Below are 19584 nucleotides of genomic sequence, written 5' to 3'. Positions count from 1 at the left end.
TGTTTATGATGTTTTTGTAAACTGCCCTGAGAATGCAGATGAAATGTGATAAAGACATATTTTCAAATAAACCAGTAAAAATGGGTGTATTGCAATTTTATTGTCTAAGAAACATGTCAATGCACATAATTCCCCATTTTGGAGTACATAGCACAAAACATAACATGCTCCCAAGCCTTTCAAATCCAGCTCTTCTGCATGTAATGTATGCCACAAAGAGTCTGACAGAGTGATACAGGGTCCCAGTGTGGCTGGCAGTGATACTGGCAGTATATACACTGAGACCCACTGAAAAAAAGACTCATTTCTACTAATGGACTGCAGCCCAAAATGGCAATGTCTCCCTGGGCATGAAACACGGCATATTTTACATAATTGGTTTAGCTGCAAAATAAGCAGATAAATAAATGTTAATGAACAGCTGGTCTCAATAAACAAGATAAATTAAAATTAATAATAATCTTATTCATTTAATGAACATGCTAACCATATTTTTAAAGGCAGGGATAAAAAATGCATGATCTCCTGCAGAGAGGCATGAATCCAAGTGAAAGAGATGTCTTTACAAGCACTCCAGGGCTACCTTTGAGCTTCAGAGGGAGTAGGCAGTTTGCCAAAAGCTTTGTTTTTTGCATCACTGATGGTGGTGGTGGTGGAGAAGGAAAACATGTTCCATTTTTAGTTAGCATTGCCCTACCACCAGAACTAAGCCAGATATTAGTAGGTGTGCCATATATATATTTTTTAAGGCAGAGGTTCTGGTTGCTGCTTTTAGCATCTGAAACCTCTTGCACTACTTAAAACTTCGCTTGCTTGATTTCTATGTATCAGGCTATTGATAAAGACATAGGCGCATGGCCAGGAAAAAGTGGCACGCTGACTACGCTTGAGCTCCATTCAGACATTGCATTGTACCTGAGCACAGTATAAGAGTCTTTACACATGTTCGTGTGATTGTGTGAATGACCGTGCATGCATTCATTTAAAAGGGGAATATGAGAACTGCAGAGTACAGATAGGAAGTGCACTACTGTACATGAGTTAACATAACATACAAACAATTGTACATGTGTACAGTTCTGTGCATGCATATTTTGTACACAAATTGTATGTGTGCTGAATATAATATGTGAATAGGATCCTGGAGTCCTGGGCGCTACAGCAGGCCTTAAAGAAGGGGCAGAAGAAAGGACTGGGGGTTGTCAGAGAAAACAGAAGGTATGATGGCCTCATCTCCTGTTTCATGGGAGAATTTAGAAGCAAAACATAGGCTCAGTTCATAACATAGCCATTCTAATCAACACTGGTCCCACCGTTCTGACTACCTTAAGTGGCACAGTGGGGAAATGCTTGACTAACAAGCGGAAGGTTGCAGGTTTGAATCCCCACTGGTATTATATCAAGCAGCAGCAATATAGGAAGATTCTGAAAGGCATCATTTCATACTATGTGGGAGGACGAGGCAATGGTAAACACCTCCTGTTTTCTACAAAAAGAAAACCTGGGCATCAGGAGTTGACACCGACTCGAGGATACACTTTACCTTTTTACCCACCCACCCCTGTTATAAGACTGCTGGGGGATTAGCACAAGTTGCATGGCATAGAGCTGCCAACTTTTTATTCAGCCTCTCCTCCTGTGCTATTAATCACAGTTTAATAATCACAGTTTTAATTTTCAGAAATTAGCAGATGATATTGCTTATCTCTGTGTTCACCTGCTGCTGTCTTCAGATCAAGTTGCTATCAAAGGCAAAGCAGCAGGCCAGGCAGAGTGTTTTAGTCAGCTGACAACCCTACTTGGATGAGTAGAAACAGTACAACAGATCCCCTAAAGAAAGAGAGAAACAACCAACCCAGAAAACCAGGTAAGGAGAGCACTGCTGATTGATATTGTCTGGAGGCATGGAGTTAAAGCTCTAAATAAAGTAGTTTATTTAGGAAATCCATCAGGGAGATAGGTAAGGCCTATATCCAGAGGTGCAGGTTTTGGGCGGTATAGAAATATGCTAAATAAATCCTGTATGCTACTAGCTACAGGAAGAAGGGCAGAGAGAAGACTGAAGTCTCTCTCTCTCCAGATGAGAATGAAACCTGAGACGATCAGGCTAACAAAGGGGGAAAGCATAGTCAGAGAGTGTTCCCTTGCTTACTATCTCTACCCCTAGTGGTCAATAGGGTTGCTGGTGCTAAGAGTCAATGCCATTAGAGCTGTATCTCCAACACCCCTTCTTGCACCAATCCATGACTCCCATCTTCTCTTGAAGAGTCTGGAACCAGTCGCTTGGTAGCGCCAGGCAAACCTCACTGGGGAGGCTATTCTGTCTTCAGACCAATCTGTGACCGTGTATCCCACTAGTCTGGGTTTTCTGCTTGCTGGTATCATGAGTTTGAAATGCACTGTACCCTTCAGGTACCTTCCCAGACTTTTGATTGCGGTCCAGTCATTCTTGGTTGGTGCACTTACTCATCTGCTCAGAATCCCCACTTTTGCAGCTGTGTCTGGCCTGTTGCTATGTACAGAAGTTTCCCAATTGCTCTTCTGTATAGACTGGCTCGCTGTCCTGATCTTGCTTCAGGAAGCTTCTCTCCATTGGTGTACTTGACCTCATTGGCTTCTATCAGTTTCAGGCATTCTAAGAGATCCTTTATCTCCAGTTTCTGGTTGAGAAGGTAACTTGAATCCTCTTCTCTTTCTATCCATATGCCAATATAATAGGAAATGCTTCCTAGTTCTTTCATTTCAACTTCTTTGTTCAGGTGTTCCACAATCTCACGACTGTCTTGTTTCTTTTTATAGCAAACAAGCAAATCATCAAGAGGTCAAAATGTAAACCCATCTGTCATTTCTGAATCTCGAGTATAGGCAGAGGTCAGCCTTCCCTTGCATGGACCCCTCCTTGAGTAATATCTGGCTCAGCTCCTCATTCCATGCTCTAGGAGCTTGCTTCAAGCCATAGATGCGTTTCTGGAGTTTGCAGACAAGCCTCTCTTTTCCAGGTTCTTCAAATCCTGGTGGCTGCTCCATGTGGCAGTGGCTGGTGAGGGCCGCACAGGGGCGTGGGTGGGCGGCAGTGGCTAGAGGCACTTTTACAAATAAATCAGCAGGTGCTTCCCAGCGTTAGGGCAGTACCTGCAAGCTGCCTCAAGCAGCGGCACTCGGCGGGGCCTGGCCTCTGCGTGGAGGCCCTGCCAGGCGGAGTGCCGCCACCCTGCATGGGATTCTGGGCGGAGTGCCGCTGCTGGAGGCAGCTTGCAGGTGCTGCCTTAATGCTGGTATGCACCTGCTGGTTTATTTTTAAAGGTGCCTCTCAATTTATTTTTAAATCTATTTATTTTTATACCTTTATTTTATTTGTTTGATTTATTTATAAATCAAACAAATAAAAAATCATTTATAAATCAAACAAATAATATTTATTTATTTATTTATTTATTTATTTATTTATTTATTTATTTATTTTTGAAGGCGCATGCTGCCATAGACTACTATGTGGCTCCTGGTTGTTTGAACCAATCCTTACAAAGCCTTAAACACTGAAAGGTAATTCTCATGACCCGGGAATTGGGTGGGGAGGGCATGGGGGTGTGTGTGTCAAGACTGATCTTCCCTTCTCCCCCTCCAGTTATCTTAGCTCTTTAGTGGGCCACATGGCTTGCACACTCAGATGAGCCGCGGTGCCAACAGTGCGGCGTTCTAGAGGCTAGGGAAGTGCAGTCTGGCTTCCAGATATCCCTCAATGCTCCGCACAAGGAGCATGGTGCATTGAGGGGTTTCCACGCAAGCTGGGTGCTCTAGGCAACCTGCTCTGTGTCTGCTTGGGCTGACACAGACACTCAACTGGGATCCTAGGTAGAAGGGCATGCTCGCCCCCTGGGGGGTGGGGGAACCTTGGGCTACCTGGAAGGCAGCACTGGGATTGGCCCCGATCCTGGTGCTTCACATGAGCAGCCCTACCCGGGTAGGTTGTGCAGCCCTGGGTAGGGCTGTTCATGTGAACAGCCTCTGGCTCTTGCTAAGTGCTCCTGCATCTAGAAGTGAATTGCACTCCAACTTTGAATTGGAACTTTTGGTAAATTATTATCTTATTTCACACATTGGACTAGCTTCTGGGGGTAACTGATTTTTTTAAAAAGGGGGGTAGGGCTTATTTAACAACAATTGAACAACTGACAGTGTGGGGAGCAGGAGAAGGGAGCATGCTTTGATTTTTGAATTAGGAGATGGATGTTTGGCACATAATTTATGCAATGCTGGTTCCTGACATTAAGTCAGTGGATTTCACCCCAGGGTATGGGAAATTGAAAGGCACTGATCTATTTGTCTAGCAGTACATCACTGCCTGAGATGATTGCAGCTACCAAAGTCCCTGATCAGCAATAGAACTCTGGGTTTTTTTTAATGAACTAATTGATTTGCCCTTCAACTAGTGCATTTAAAATTGGCACTTGTCTTTGTTAACCAATAATAATCCTGGGCCATTTTAGGAGAAGTACAAAAGCTGACAAGGTGGTCATTCTTTTAGCAAAATCATAATGGTAAGTTATCCATCAGAAGGCTTCAGTAAGTGTTGGAGATTTTGTTTTTGTTTTATTTTTAAAAGCAGAGAACCTGAAATGACCTAGTAATTATGATGAATTAACAAAATCCCTGAAAATGTTGTGATTATGTAAATCAACTAGCTTGTGATTGATATTTCTCAGGCAAAACATACATGTCAACATTGCCAGAAAATATTCCTAAAACTAGCCCTGGCTTTTTGCCATTGACACAAAATTAAAATGGGCTTTCCAGTATCGTAAGGGGTTTGGAGTTAAATATTCTGGACATAATAAGACGATAGTCACAACAAACCCATTGAAATCAATTGGATGATAATGCACAATTAAATACTAAGAGCCTGATCATATGCACAGTTCCTCAGAAGTAAGTCCCACATGATTTACAGTGTAACAGTTCTGTAACATTCCACTCTGCTCTGGGGCTGCTGTGAACTCATATAAGCAGCCCTGATGTTGTTGAAAACCAGTGGCTGCGCAAGCCGTTTTCCGCACTGTGGCAAATGGGGAGCTGTAGAAGAGCTGCTTGTACGGCTGCTAGTTCTCAACAGCGTCGAGGCTGCTTATGTCTCTACAGCAACCCCTGGGCACAGCATCACAGAGCTGTAATGCTGTACATCATGTCAGTGACTGAGTTTAATGGGAATTCCTTTTGAAAATGTGTGTGCAAACATTGCTGTTCCGGTTGCTTGTAGTGGGCTTTAGTGGCTAGATTGTGCCTGTTCCGCCTCATTACAGCTAGAGTTCTTGAGTTTGCAGTTGTTTGAGGAAGGTTTTGTTCTCATTTGTATACATACATATTTCTTTTGTCCTAATGTCACCTCTGGTCAAACAGGTTGTGCAGGTTTTTGAAACAGTAGGAAAGCCAGTGAGCCTGTTTACCAGAGGCAGAAATGCACACCAACTCTACCAATCCCTCATTCAAACCACCTCTTCTTTGACTGGTAGAAAACAAAGCGTCATTTATTTTTGTTCTGCGTAAATAGTAGGACTGTGTGTTGCTTGAAGCAGATTAATAATAATAATAATAATAATTTGATTTCTATACCGCCCTTCCAAATATGGCTCAGGGCAGTTTACACAGAGATATAATAAATAAATAAGATGGATCCCTGTCCCCAAAGGGCTCACAATCTAAAAAGAAACACAAGATAGACACCAGCAACAGTCACTGGAAGTACTGTGCTGGGGGTGGATAGGGCCAGTTACTCTCCCCCTGCTAAATAAAGAGAATCACCACGTTAAAAGGTGCCTCTTTGCCAAGTTAGCAGGGGTAACTTGGCATTCTGATTCTGATCAAATTCTGATCAAATGCATCATTTTTCCTATGAACTGGTGTGTGTGTGTGTGTGTGTGTGTGTGTGTGTGTGTGTGTGTGCCCACAACAATGAATCAAGCTGATGTGTCAGAAGCCTTATTTGATACCAGCACTGTGGGCTTGGATATCTTTTTATTTGAAGGTGTGAGTTTTAAAAACCTCTGCCTTCCTCCCCAGCAATCAGCCCATAATGTTCTGGGGAACAAAGAAATATACCCTCTATCAGATCCAATTGGATTAGGCCCAATTGACAATCTTTTCATCAGATCCAATCCAGGTGTTCTGAGTGTAAATTCTCTGGCAGCAAATGAGAGTGGATTCATTTTCAGTGACAAACAATGAATCCATTCTCATTTGCTACCAGAAAATCTGCTCTTAGAAGACCTCATAAACAATAGAACCCAGTACCGCATGGGCTTGTGGGTATGGGGGTGGTTAGCACCCTATGTAGCACCACTACACCACCACTCGCTCTGGGCCACCCCAGTGCCCCGCAAGTAGAGTTATGGGGCTGCTGAAATCCCCTATGGGGGAAAAGCTTTAAAACATGCAAACTTCAGACATTCTTTAAAAACCAACCCTTTGCCCAATCACTCTGAAACCTGGATAGTAGCAGGCACCCATTGGGGCACTACCACCCAACTCACTGTGACCCTCCTAGGAGGTACCCACAGGCAGAAATGGACACTGTCTGTCCCCATTGTCCCATAGGGTGGATGCAGCACACATCAACAACAGCAGAGCTTTGCAAAGAACAAAGTTTCCAAAGGTCGTGCACATCCACTATCTCGCTCACCACATCCACTGTGTCCCACCATCCCCCCACAAAGAAATGCAATTGATCTACACACAACAGTGTGAAACGACAACAACAAAACGTACTGCCCCACACACCCCCTCCCAAAGCAGGGTAACAGCAGCAGTCAGCAGCAAGCAAGCAAGCGTGATATCACAGATGCAGCAGACTAGGGCCAACAACAGCATTAAATGTGCCCTGCCCTCCCTCCCCCAGGCAGCAGACACAGCTACATCTGTGGCACCCGGCAACAAAAGCAGGTTAAGTAAGCAAGGGGGCAAAACAACATTCTGCCAGTGGAACAGCAAGGTTTGCCCCCCCACACACACACACACACAAGTAAAAGAGTGATGATGACAACAATGACACACAATTTGTGGCACCTTTTTTTTTTTGACATTTCTGCAACAGATCGGAGCCTGTGGCACCAGCACAACCTATTGTAGATGCAAGCAATCTAGTTTGATGATGCTAGAAGTCACTATATGACCCAATCTTCATTGCAAAGAAGGAGAGAGAGCGAGAGCGAGAGCGAGAGAGAGAGAGAGAGAGAGAGAGAGAGAGAGAGAACCTGTCCTGTGCCCATCCATGAGATCCCCAAAATACAGGCACAACAACAACAAACCATCCAAGGCATTTGAATTGCATAATATATATACTGCTAGACTTGAGATTATGTAGGGGGAAAATCATAGTATACTTGTGTGTGTGTGTGCTCTGCGAAATGGTTAGTAGGTTTAGGGTTAATTTTTGCCATGGCCTCAGAATGCTGCAGTTGGGGGTGGGGGTAAATGGGTGCAGGGAGTGAGGCCAGAGAATGTGCCTTCCTGCCCACTCAGAGTCTGTAGGCTGCTGGGCAGAGAATATTAATACTGATATATTGTGGGCACAGAGGGCTGGAGGACAGGCTTCTGGTTTGTTTTTTTTAACCCATCTTTGGAATGGGAAAAAAGACAGAACTGTTTTTTAAAACCACAAGACTACATTACCCTTCTAACCACCTACTAGTACTAGCGATCCCTCCCACACAGAATCCCTGCTTAAACTTCTTCTAAACTAAACAACACACAACTTTTTAAATTCAATTGCAACCCTAAACCTTCTTCCAAACAGGAAAAAGCCCCAAGAATACACAATTACAGAGATGTACGTGTGTGTGTGTGTGTGTGTGTGTGTGTGTGTGTGTGTGTGTGTGTGTAAATGGGTACACTCACTCAGTCTAGGGCTTCACCCACATTGTGTGTCCAGTTGTCCACTTCTATGGTCTGGTTTCTGAGTTTACTCTTTCTTTTTCAATCTTCTTCTCCTTCAGTCTTCAGATTTGGTGGAGGGCTGGGGCAAAAGCCTCAAAAATCTGGGCGGAAAGGGGGTGGCCAGCCAGGTGTCCAGTGGCCACAGGGGCTGGGGCTGGTGGCTGGCACAGACACAGCAGGCACAGGCGGGCAGTCATTCTCTCAGCAGCAGGAAGGGGGTGAAAACTCTTCTTCTCAGAAACAAAAAAACAAGCAATGCAGCAGATATAACCCATTCCCTGGCTGGCATGCAGCAGCATGGGCAGGCAGGATGGCTGGGGTCAGGCTGGCAAGGCAGAAGGCAATAGGCATGGCAAGGCAAAGCAAAGCAAATCTCTCTCTCTCTCTCTCTCTCTCTTCTCCCATGAGGCAGAAAGGCAGAATGGTGGCTGTTGCCTCTTTAAATCTGATTGAAAATCCCTCCTTGAACTCCTCTCCCCCACCCTTGCCCCTTCTTCAACCCTTCCCCTGGCCAATGTGGGGTCAGTCAGGAGTGGCAAGAGCCAAAAGAGCCAGTCTGGAACCAGGAGGGAATTGTCAGCAGATCAGCCCATTTTTGTTCATTGATGTGAAGCTTGGAAGGGTGGGAAATTCAAATAGACATCAAACACTAAATGGACACTACATGGAGATTGCCACAAAATGGAGGTCTGAAACAACAAAACGTTCAGCTCTGAAATTTGGGCAATTTGTTTTGGAGCCGAATTTTTCGGGACTTGCAGAGGGGCGATTTGTTTTGTGGACAAATCACCCAAAAGAGGCAGATTTGGGTACAGAATGATCTGTACCCAAATCTGCCTCTTTTGGGTGATTTGTCCACAAAACAAATCGCCCCTCTGCAAGTTCAAAACGTTTCAAAAACGTTTCAAAACGTTTCACACATCCCTACTAAACGGCCCACCTGGCATGCAAAAAGCCAGCTAGGAAATGGCACATGTGAACCCACCACCATTTCCTAGCTGGTTTTTCACACACCAGGCTCACTTTTTTGTTCCTCCGCTGCCAGCACTACAATGGCTGGTGATGGCAGCAGTTGAATTCAGGGGGGCCTGGCTCAGTCCAGGGGGGCAACTGCCCCCTACCATGTCTCACGCCACCATAATTGTAACCAGGAACTAGAAAGCAAATTTCAACAGGAAATCCTTCCTTTTATTAGGTTCTCCCTGCTCCAGGCTAGGAAATGTAAAAAACCACAACACTTTTGATCAAGCTACAGTATCATCAAATCTGGATTCTATTACAGGAGAAAATACTTATTTTTATGCAAATGCTGACTCTGGCTTTATTTTATAACTCGGTAGAGTCCTTATGTAATGAATTTGCCACATTATTTTCGTGCTTCTCTGTGCTGTACAGAGCTGATCACGTGGCAGAATTTTCATGCACCAAGGTCTGGATCGCAGTAGTCTGATCATCTTTTAGTGCTCCTCTATGAGCAGGATCAGACCCTACCAACATAGCTGCTTAGCTCAGCACCCTTGTCTGATCTAGGAAATTCTTCTTATTTTGCTAGTGATTGCACCAGCATGCATGAGGCATTTTAACACAAAAGGAGGCATTTGTTTATAGAGTCCATCTAACTCTCTTTTCTCCCCCTCCTTGCCATCAAACCAGATGAATGAGAATAATCATGGTGGGTCAAACCTGAGACAAAGTACTTGATGGTTTCTTTTTAAGTGCAGCAATTCGATTACAGAAATTGCACTCTGCCTGCCTTCCATCTTCTGTGCCTTTGTAGAAGTTAAAAATATCACATTGCTGAAAAGGGCTACTTTTGATCATAGGGCTTTGTATTATTTTGAACAGACTGAATTTAACTGGCTTAGCTGCCACAAAAGAATGCAAAATACCAACCTGGTTATCTCCAAATGCACGGCTGGATAGAATGACTAGAGGACCCTTGACTGGTGTAGTCACAATATGGATTATGCTATCCCATGCACACAGAAGTAATTAATACACAATGTTGAGAACCTAAAGAGGGATCTTGGGCGAGGCGGACCTGTGGTTATAAATTTACATTGGAAATCTTTGCTACCAGGGTAGATAAAAATTAATGTGTCCTGAAAAACATCATTAATAACTTTCTGAGGAAATAGGCACAATCTATGGATTAGATGCTAATCAAAGCTAAAGCTGACACAATCCAAAACTGCCTCACTCTACAGAAGAGAATACTAGGTTTGGACATTGTGACTGGAAGATTCTGTGTTGTATTTCCATTCGGGTGGGGGGCAGAATTAAACACGGATTCTGGCATTTGGTTAAAATCTGTATTTGAAGTATCAGCGGGCAAGAGGGAGGTACCGTCAGGCTTGGGGTAGCCGACAGATGCTCTGGCTTCACAAAAATCTGAAGAAAAAGCCTATGACCACCACCACCTCGAACAGCTCCAATGTAACTCAATGGAGCAGAATGTTTGTAGACACAGAAGAAAGTTAACAGACAACTAGGTGCACACAGCTGTGGAACTCAGTGGTGAGGAAGGCGGAGGGAAAGGAGGGCTTGAACAAAAAAAATTCTCAGCTTGAAGACTACTCCCTCAAGACAGTCAACCCCTTCTGCTTCTGAGGGTGCCTAAAACTTTCACCACGCTCAGGCAACACATGTAACATTTGAAATAGTTCATACAGTCAGGTGGGCAGTGGGGAGGGGGGCTGGTTAAGTTTACCTTCCCCCCAGATGAATCATGGCTTGTTTCACACTTTTTCCGTAATTCTTGTTTAAATTCTTAGTCTAAAACTTATGTTGTTTTCCAACTACCAGAGAATGGAGTGACCTTCCAATTATGGAAAATGCTGAGAGAGAGGAAAGAGGAGAGTTCTCTGATTGGAATCTTTAGCTGGGCAATGAAATTCCTTTTCAGGCCTGAAGGGACTGAAAACACCTGCCGACAATTGGTTCCCTGTGTCTCTATTCCCTTCCAGTTGCACTGACTCAAGAGTAAAGATGTGATCATGAAAGGAAGAGGGGTGATTTTTGCCAATTCCCCCTTCCCTCTGCTGTCCTTCAAAATATGCCCCTGAAAGTCCCCCAGCCCTCAGGGACATCTTTTCAGGAGGCAGCAAAATGAAGTCAGCGTTGATTAAAACCGCCTCTTATCTTTGTAACAGTGCAACGTTACTCCATATCATTCTTTCAACCCCCCTCTGCTTGCAACTTGTGGAGGAAAGTCCTCCCAGAAGGGACTACCATCCCTCTAAGCATCCAACTAAAGCAAAAAGGTTAAGAGCTGTGTATACTTCAACTTCCTCAACCCATCATGAGGTTTTTTGGTTTTTTTAAAAAAGAAATTCACAGGTATTTCCATGATTACTCATTGTTTCCTATGGGCAACGCATCATAGCATGTTGCAACCTGATGCGTTGGCTCAGTTTGATGAGGGCCTTCCATTTGTTTCAGGAAATGAATCTCATTGGCTCTGAATCAGATTGGAATCTGGTCAGATCCATTCTCTGTTCTGTGCACAGTGATCCTTTTTTTGTTCATCTGCAGAGAGTAAACTGTGAGGTCACTAAGGTTCTCATTTTACAGATGGGAAATGGAGCCAGTGAACTCACGGGAATGCAGTATGCACTTGGGCTTCTGATGTTCAAGTCAAGCATGCCACTCTGGAGATAAATTCTTGACTTCCGAATGAAAAATATATAGGATAACTGTCCAAGATAAGATGCTTAAGGGAATTTAGAAATTAAAAGAAACCCAACAACCGATGATAGTACACTGTTATTTTAATAGTGTACGGGTAACAATATTTCACTAATATTTACAGGACTGGGCTAATATCAGGGATAACCTAATAAAAATAGCCAAAAGATAAGGTAAGGTACCAAGTCATGATGGAAGGCTTATAATAGGCTATAGATAAATCTAGCTCTCAGTGTGAGCGTATATAAGGTTTTCATATGGTTTTTCCCTTGCCATGGAAACTGAGGGCAGAATGGGATGGTTCTAGAATAGTGTCATGGAGCAAAGAATGGATCCATCTTGTGCCTCTTTGAGAGGAGGAAGGGTCTTTCTACTATCTTAAATGGTGACTGGGTAATTTGTGCCCTTCTGAAAGGCATCTCTTATCTGATGTAATCCTAGCATTTACAGATGATGTAAATAAATTAGTAAAAAGAGTTCATAGGGGCTTAGGGTTTTATTAGCATTTCCCTTGTGGTAGCTCTTGAGGCAGCATGGAAAACAAAGCCCTATTTTTATATTTGTAATGGGGAAAGTCAGAAATCAGATAATATTCACTCCCGTGCTAAATGTTAACACTCCCTCCTATTTTTCACATTCACATACACACTATTTTACTGAAACGTTGTGAATTAATCACAACTAATATGGAAACACTTTTCTCCTGTTCCTTTTCTCACATGTCACCTGTCTGATTGCTGGAAAACCACCTCTGCCAATCTGAGGAGAAAAGAGTTCACTTTCAGTACCAATTCAGAGTGAATTCTCTTTGTTGCACATCTATGAAGAAACAGCACCATCTAGTGGATTTATTTTGCATAGAAAACCAGGTACACTTTGTCACAGAGCATGATCAAATCTGGCCTTTTTCTTGGGCTAGTAGAGCAATGGGAACAATATAGGTTTGCTATCCCTAAGAGACTGGCCCATATCATCCAAATTATATAGTTTTCTACAAACAGAAAGGGTAGATCAGCAATTCTGCTTGACAAGTTTAGGTGGGCAAATCCACCAGGCAAATGTTCTGCCTTTGCAACATTGCTGCCATGCCTACTTCTTCATCTGTTTAAGCTTCTTCTTTCTAAAATCGTAGCTACTAAGGTATCTAAGCTCCTCATGAGCCTTAATGAGCTGACCCATAAGTCCTGCTGTGAGGTAGAGACACATAGCCTCAGGAGAATGTAAGGTACGGATTGATTAAAGTCAGGTATGCACAGTGGCATAGAACATGTGCAGTTGTGAACCCATGTCAAGATCCCATAAATCCCAATTCTTATTAAACCTTAAATATAACTATATCCCCCCACCCCCAAAGACAATAAGGCTGTTCGCCTGGGCTAGGCTGCTCATGTGGAGTGCCAAGATCCACGTGGATCTGAGCACTCCAACCCAGCCAAACCCAACTTCTAAGCCCAGCCTTTAGCCGAGGTTAAGGGTGCAAACGCGCTCTTAACCCAGCTGCCGGGATTGTGTGCGAGCTCAGGATGCTTGCAGCCCAAGTGCACACAGAGACTGGCACCAAAAGTGCCCATCTCATGGGGGTATCCCCCAATGCACCACACTCATCACCATGTGCATTGTGGGATACCCAGAGGCCTGGATGCAGCATCCCACCCTCCAGAGATCTGCGCTGCTCCAAGCAGCATGGATTCTGTGGGTGTGTGGCAGTGTGCCCAAAGAGGAGGCACACCATCATCTAAGGGAAAGGTGAATTGGACCCTCCCCCCCACCCTTAATATGTACAAGTCCTTATCTGACAAGTTTGGATTATGATCCAATGCCTAAGTCATTGGACTGGCACAAGAGTCCTATTCTGCTCTAGTAGTGCTCTGGAAGAAGCAACCACACCAACTGATCAAATTATGTGCTTGCTTGACTAACAAGCAGAAGGTTGCTGGTTCAATCCCCGCTAGTATGTTTCCCAGACTATGAGAAACACATATATCGGGCAGCAGTGATATAGGAAGATGCTGAAAGGCGTCATCTCATACTGCACGGGAGGAGGTGGCAATGGTAAACTCCTCCTGTATTCTACCAAAGACAACCACAGGTCTCTGTGGGCGCCAGGAGTTGAAATCAACTTGACAGCACACTTTACCTTTACCTTACCTACAGCCACTTTGACAGAAGCCTGAGGAATTGGCAGACTCATATGGTTGCTTCTTTGCAAACATTATCTGCAAGATAATGGAGTGGGAAGCTCCAATTTGGATCCCCAGAAACGTGCATTGAAATTCCTTCCCACTCTAAAGAGAGAGGGTCTCCTTTCATCCCAAGGAAAGGATTTGGGCTCCAAGGCAGCATGCCAAAGTTGCTGTTGAGCCAAATTTCTGCCCCTCTCACTTTGGACTCGAGGACTGTCAAATCCAGCCCTTAAGCAACTCTGCTACTGCAGCAGCCTGGATGGCTTTTCATGTTTAGCTGTTCATATTACATTATTGCGTCTTTTAAATAGGGTGGCTGACATAATGAGGAGAATTACTCAAAGTGTTGCCATTGAAATTACAAGGACAAGTTAGGCAAGGCCTAACACCTAACTTATCCTTTTAATTTCCATGGGACAACTCTGGGTCATTTTCTTCATGTCCGCCTCTAAACCTCATTGACTGTGAGCTGCCTTGGGGATCTTCTCTGTCTGAAATGCAGCATCCAATTTCAATATAAATAAGTCAATAAACCACATGGGTAGATATTTTTTGTTCCTTCCATGTGGGTTGAAAGAGATGAGCTGTGCTCAATTCCTCAGTCAACACCATTCTGATAATAACTGCTAACCTCTGCTGCTAAGGATAATCCTTGGTGGAAGAGGTGGGTGTGCATGCACTAGAACTCACCTGGGGAAGCTGGAGGGGAGGAGAAGGGAGAAGGCAAGGGTCAGGTAAGCATAGGAATGTGCAGCTGTGGGGAGCAGCTCCCTTACAATAGGTCTGCTGCTACCAAAGATAATAATTGTACTTAGCATTTGTGTTGAACTTAACATTTGAAGTTCAAAGCACTTCATATAAATTTTCTCATTAATTCTTATAATCTTGCAAGTGGGTCTGTACTGGGGCATTGAGTAGTGGCTTATGTCTGAACTAAGCCCAAGGCTGGATGCAGATTTGAACTAGAAACTTCTGCATCCATGTGCTTAGCTACTGTGCTACAGTATCTTTTCCCTATGTTCTGATAATATGAAAATTGCATCTAATGCAAACAGTTACTGGTGGAGATATGACCCAATGTAATATATCATATGATGCGAGTTCCAGCTTTCAAAGTCACGGATATGTATAATTAGCCTGTTTCCAGAGCTTGGAGCAAATAACGACATGGCTTTATCCTCCCTTTTTTTTAATCCTCCCCTAAAACCAGAGGCAGCTCACTGTTGTTTCTATGTAACCCAGAAGTGTTACTGAAAATAAGCCTCCTCAATTCACTAAGGGAGATTCAAATATGAAAGAATGCTATTGCATGTGCGGCCAAATACAGACCTCCGAGTGGATGTTATCTGCATCCACACACCAAACCCTATTGAATCTGTAAGATGCATTGTTTGATGCGGATAGGAATGCACTTATTGTTAGGGATTTGCCTTCATTTTCAAAACAAATGGCAACCAAACCAAAGAGGGACCCATTTGAATTCCATTAATTCCAAAACTAATGTGATGTTAAAGAAATGGCTCCCCCCCCCCCATTTTGGGAACTCCACTCACTACATATTCATTTTCCTTGGGGAGAAAAAGGCAGTTACAGTGTTTCTTGGTGGGTGCCATCTTGATTACCCATATTGCCCCTGGATGTAATGACATCCTAGGTCACTATGGTGGTGGCTGTTATGCTGTCATCCACTATGGTTTCCCACACTGTTCCAGGGTGAATACGATGTCCCCAAAGGGCTCACAGTCTAAAAAATAAACATAAAATAAATACCAGCAACAGCTACTGGAAGGATGTTGTATTGGGGATTGATAAAGAGAATCACCATTTTTAAAAGATGCCTCTTTGCTCAGATTAGCAAGAGTGATGCTGTGTCCCTTGGCAGTATAGATATTCAATATGGTACCCAACAGAAGGCAGCTGTGTATTGCCTCTTCTGCCACTCCAACACACAGGCAGTGACAAAAGCAAAAGTAAAAGCTTAAAAAAAACCCTGAGGTTTTAATTATTATTTTTTAAAGAAAGTTTTTTATTTTTAAAGTAAGTGGTTGACATGCTCCACAGCCCTCTGGAGATGGAAGGAGGACTTCAGGTTCACAAGGAGTGTTCAGTGTCCCTATGCTGAAGACTTCTTTGCACAGCAGACTAGGTGCAGAGGGGGAAGGATATTTGTGTATCTTCCATCCCTCCAAAAACCCTTTCTACTTGTATAATTATGTTTGGGGGGCGGGGGCAGGGTCATGCAGTATTCAGAAACATATTCATACAAGTGCAAGGGGATTTTGGATGGAGAGGAGGGATGTGAAAATCATCCCCCCTCCTTTTCCATGCCCAGTCTGCTGCACAATAAACTGTACACAAACACTGAAGGCTCCTTGTGGACCTGCAGTCCCACTTTCATCGCTGGGGGTGTGTGGATCATGTCAGCCAGTGTTTTTAAAAAAGGAATAGGGACCCTCTGAATGATGCCAAAAATGTGCAGCGTGGGGTCTTCATGGTCCAAAAGACAACAGAGGCCTTGAAAGTGAATTGTTAAGAACAGACCTGCTGGATCAGGCCCAAGGCCCATCCAGTCCAGCATCCTGTTTCATACAGTGGCCTACTAGATGCCTCTGAGAAGCACAGGGAAGAGGTGAGGGCATGCCCTCTCTCTTGCTGTTGCTCCCTTGCATCTTGCATATTTAGAGGCATCTTGCATTGGAGGTTGGTGGCCCATAGCCACCAGACTAGTAGCCATTGATAGACCTGTCCTCCATGAACTTCTCTAAGCCCCTTTTAGGGTGTACATATAAAGAACAATTGTTGGTGTGTTTACTGGGGCCAGCAGGGATATGGAAAGGGCCACCTACTTGGTATACAAGTGTGTTAAATAAATAATAATACTTCTCAAGATGAGCAGAGATTGGAATCCAGATTTCTCAGGGAAGAAATCCAGCTTTTTACTCAGTGAACCACAGACATTATTTTGGTTAAAATGCCAAGATGCATTTGCCCTACTGGCATCTTTGTCAGTCATACCAGGCAAGGAAAACATGTGTTTCAGATACCCACTACAAGCAGTCTGGTTTATATTCACAGGCAGTGCTGGTGTCCTGTACTCCTTTTCCTCAGATGGCATTACAATATCCTTTGGTATTGTATGCTTTTAACCTTGACAGATGGAAGCTTCTGGAATGGACAAAAAACCTCACATGAGATATTTCATAATTATTTTATTGCTCAGTCTAGGGAAGGCAGAGCAGAAGGCAAAGGCAGACGACAGCAGACTAGGTCATCAAATTAGGGTACAACAGTCTCTCTCTTTTCTAGTCATATAAAGGAGGCTTCAGGGAGATTCTACTGAAGTCAGTGGGAAACGTCCAGCTCATTTCAAAGTGCAGTTGTACAGGTTTTAAACTTCAGTCCAAATGAACTTTGCTGCATTCCTGAGGAGAATAACCACATTCCCATATGCAAAAGGGAAAAGAAACATTGGTAGACTTACCGTGAAGGGTTCTTTTTCTGGTATGGAGAGGGCATCCACAATGTGACGGGTATTGTTACGCTCTGCATGCTTCGAGACAGGGCCAATAGAATTTCAGCACACTGTTCCCCTGCTCGGTAACTCCCTCTCCAGCCCATTTCTGTTCTTGAGCAATCCTCCGGGAACAAAAAACTCAGCTAAATAATGATAACATTTGCCAGGCCAAGACAAAACATAGTAATAGACATAAGTAAGGTGAGAAAGTTAAAGGTATAGAGCAAACTAAGTCACCCGGCAGTCGCCCCGCCTCCCACAACATTCCTTGAAAAATCCGCGGGAGGGTCAGATGCCTTCCCCATACCAGAAAAAGAACCCTTCATGGTAAGTCTACCAGTGTTTCTTTTTCCAAGATATGGGGAGGGCATCCACAACATGAAGGGACGTACCCAAACTCTCAGATGGGAGGGCAGCGGATAGTTTACACAACCTTTTGTAATACCATGTTTCACAAAGGGCAAAGAAGACGACCAAGTTGCTGCCTTACAGATTTCTTCTAAGGGAGCCCTTGCAAAAAAAGCTGCTGAAGCTGACGCACTCCTGGTAGAGTGGGCTGTAATGCCTTTAGGAACAGATAAGCCAGCTACTTCATATGCCAAGGCAATCACCGCCCTAATCCAACAAGCTAATGCCAATGCAGAGACCTTAACTCCCTTGGAGGCCAGGTGAAAAGACACAAAAAGAGAATCTGATTTATGGAAGGCTTTAGTTCGTTTAACATAAATTCTTAGAGCCCTCCTCACGTCCAAAGAATGCCAAGCCCTCTCCTTAGGGTGCTTGGGTGAGGGGCAAAAGATCGGAAGGACAAGGAGACCTATGGGAAAGAGTGTTATTTTTTGGAATAAAAGTAGGGTCCAGCTTTAATACCACAGAATCAGCTTGGAAAACACACAATTCATCCCTTACTGATAAAGACGCTAGTTCTGAAACTTGTCTCGTGGACATGATCGCAACTAAAAACAGCACTTTGAAAGACAACAACTTTAGTGAAACAGATCGCAAAGGCTCAAAGGGAGCTTTAGTAAGCGAGTTCAACACCTTATTAAGATCCCAAGTGGGAAACCTATGAACTGGAGGAGGGGCCAAATTATTAACCCCGCGGAGAAAATGTTTAATGTGGGGGTGAAGATTAGAAGATCCCAAATGAGATAAATCCAACATGGAAGCCAAGGCCGAAGTTTGACGGCGCAAGGTAGATGGGCGTAAACCCTTCTCCACCCCTGCTTGAAGAAAGTCAAGGACCTCTGGAACACCTGCTGAAAGAAGCAATAGTTTGTGCTTCTTCCCCCAGGCGCAAAAGGCCTTCCAAGTAATCTGATAGATACGTTTGGTGGATTCCTGCCTAGCCACCAAGATGGTATTCTGGACAGAGCGAGAGTAACCCCTAGCCTCTAGTGCATTCCGCTCAACCTCCACGCATGAAGGTGGAACCACGCCAGGTCTGGATGGAACATGGGACCCTGGATTAGGAGATCTTCCCGAAGAGGGAGAGGCCACAGCGGTTGAATCGACAGGGCCACCAGGTTGGAGAACCAAGGTCTCCGAGGCCAGGAGGGGATGACTAGAATGACCTCGGCTGACTCGTGCACCAGTTTGAGTATTACCGCCCCAAGAATTACTGTGGGAAGAAATGCAAATAGAAGACCTGAAGGCCAAGGAGACACTAGAGCGTCCACTTGCTCCGCATTGTGGCACCAATGTCTGGAAAAGAACCGGGGAACCTGATTGTTCTGCTGAGAGGCAAAGAGATCCACCCATGGTAGCACCCACCCTTGTACAATCTGATTGAAGACTTGTGGATGTAATGACCACTCTGCCGGGTCCAGCCACTGGCAGCTCAACCAGTCTGCCTGTACATTCGCCATGCCAGAAAGGTGTTCTGCTGTAATTGACTTCAGGTGCAACTCCGCCAATTGGAACAACCGTTTCGATTCTCTCATCAGAGCTCGTGACGGTGTGCCGCCCTGCTGGTTTAGATGAGCTTTGGCAGTGACATTGTCTGTGCGAACAAGGACATGTTTTCCTGACACAAGGTCCTGAAAACAAATGAGGGCCAGACGAATTGCTTTGAGCTCGAGCCAATTGATGCTGAATTGGAGGTCTCTCTGTTCCCATACCCCTTGGGCATGCTGGGACATGCAATGTGCTCTCCATCCCAGGAGAGGCTTGCATCCGTGGTAAGAATGGTCTTCTGCGAGACTTCCAAGAGAAGGCCTTCCTCCATGGCCGGAGACAGCCACCAATGGAAAGATTGGCTGACCTTTTGTGGCA

The sequence above is a fragment of the Hemicordylus capensis genome, chromosome 2, assembly GCF_027244095.1.
Source record: "Hemicordylus capensis ecotype Gifberg chromosome 2, rHemCap1.1.pri, whole genome shotgun sequence".
In the NCBI taxonomy this organism is placed as follows: domain Eukaryota; kingdom Metazoa; phylum Chordata; class Lepidosauria; order Squamata; family Cordylidae; genus Hemicordylus; species Hemicordylus capensis.
Note: the sequence above shows the minus strand (reverse complement) of the source record.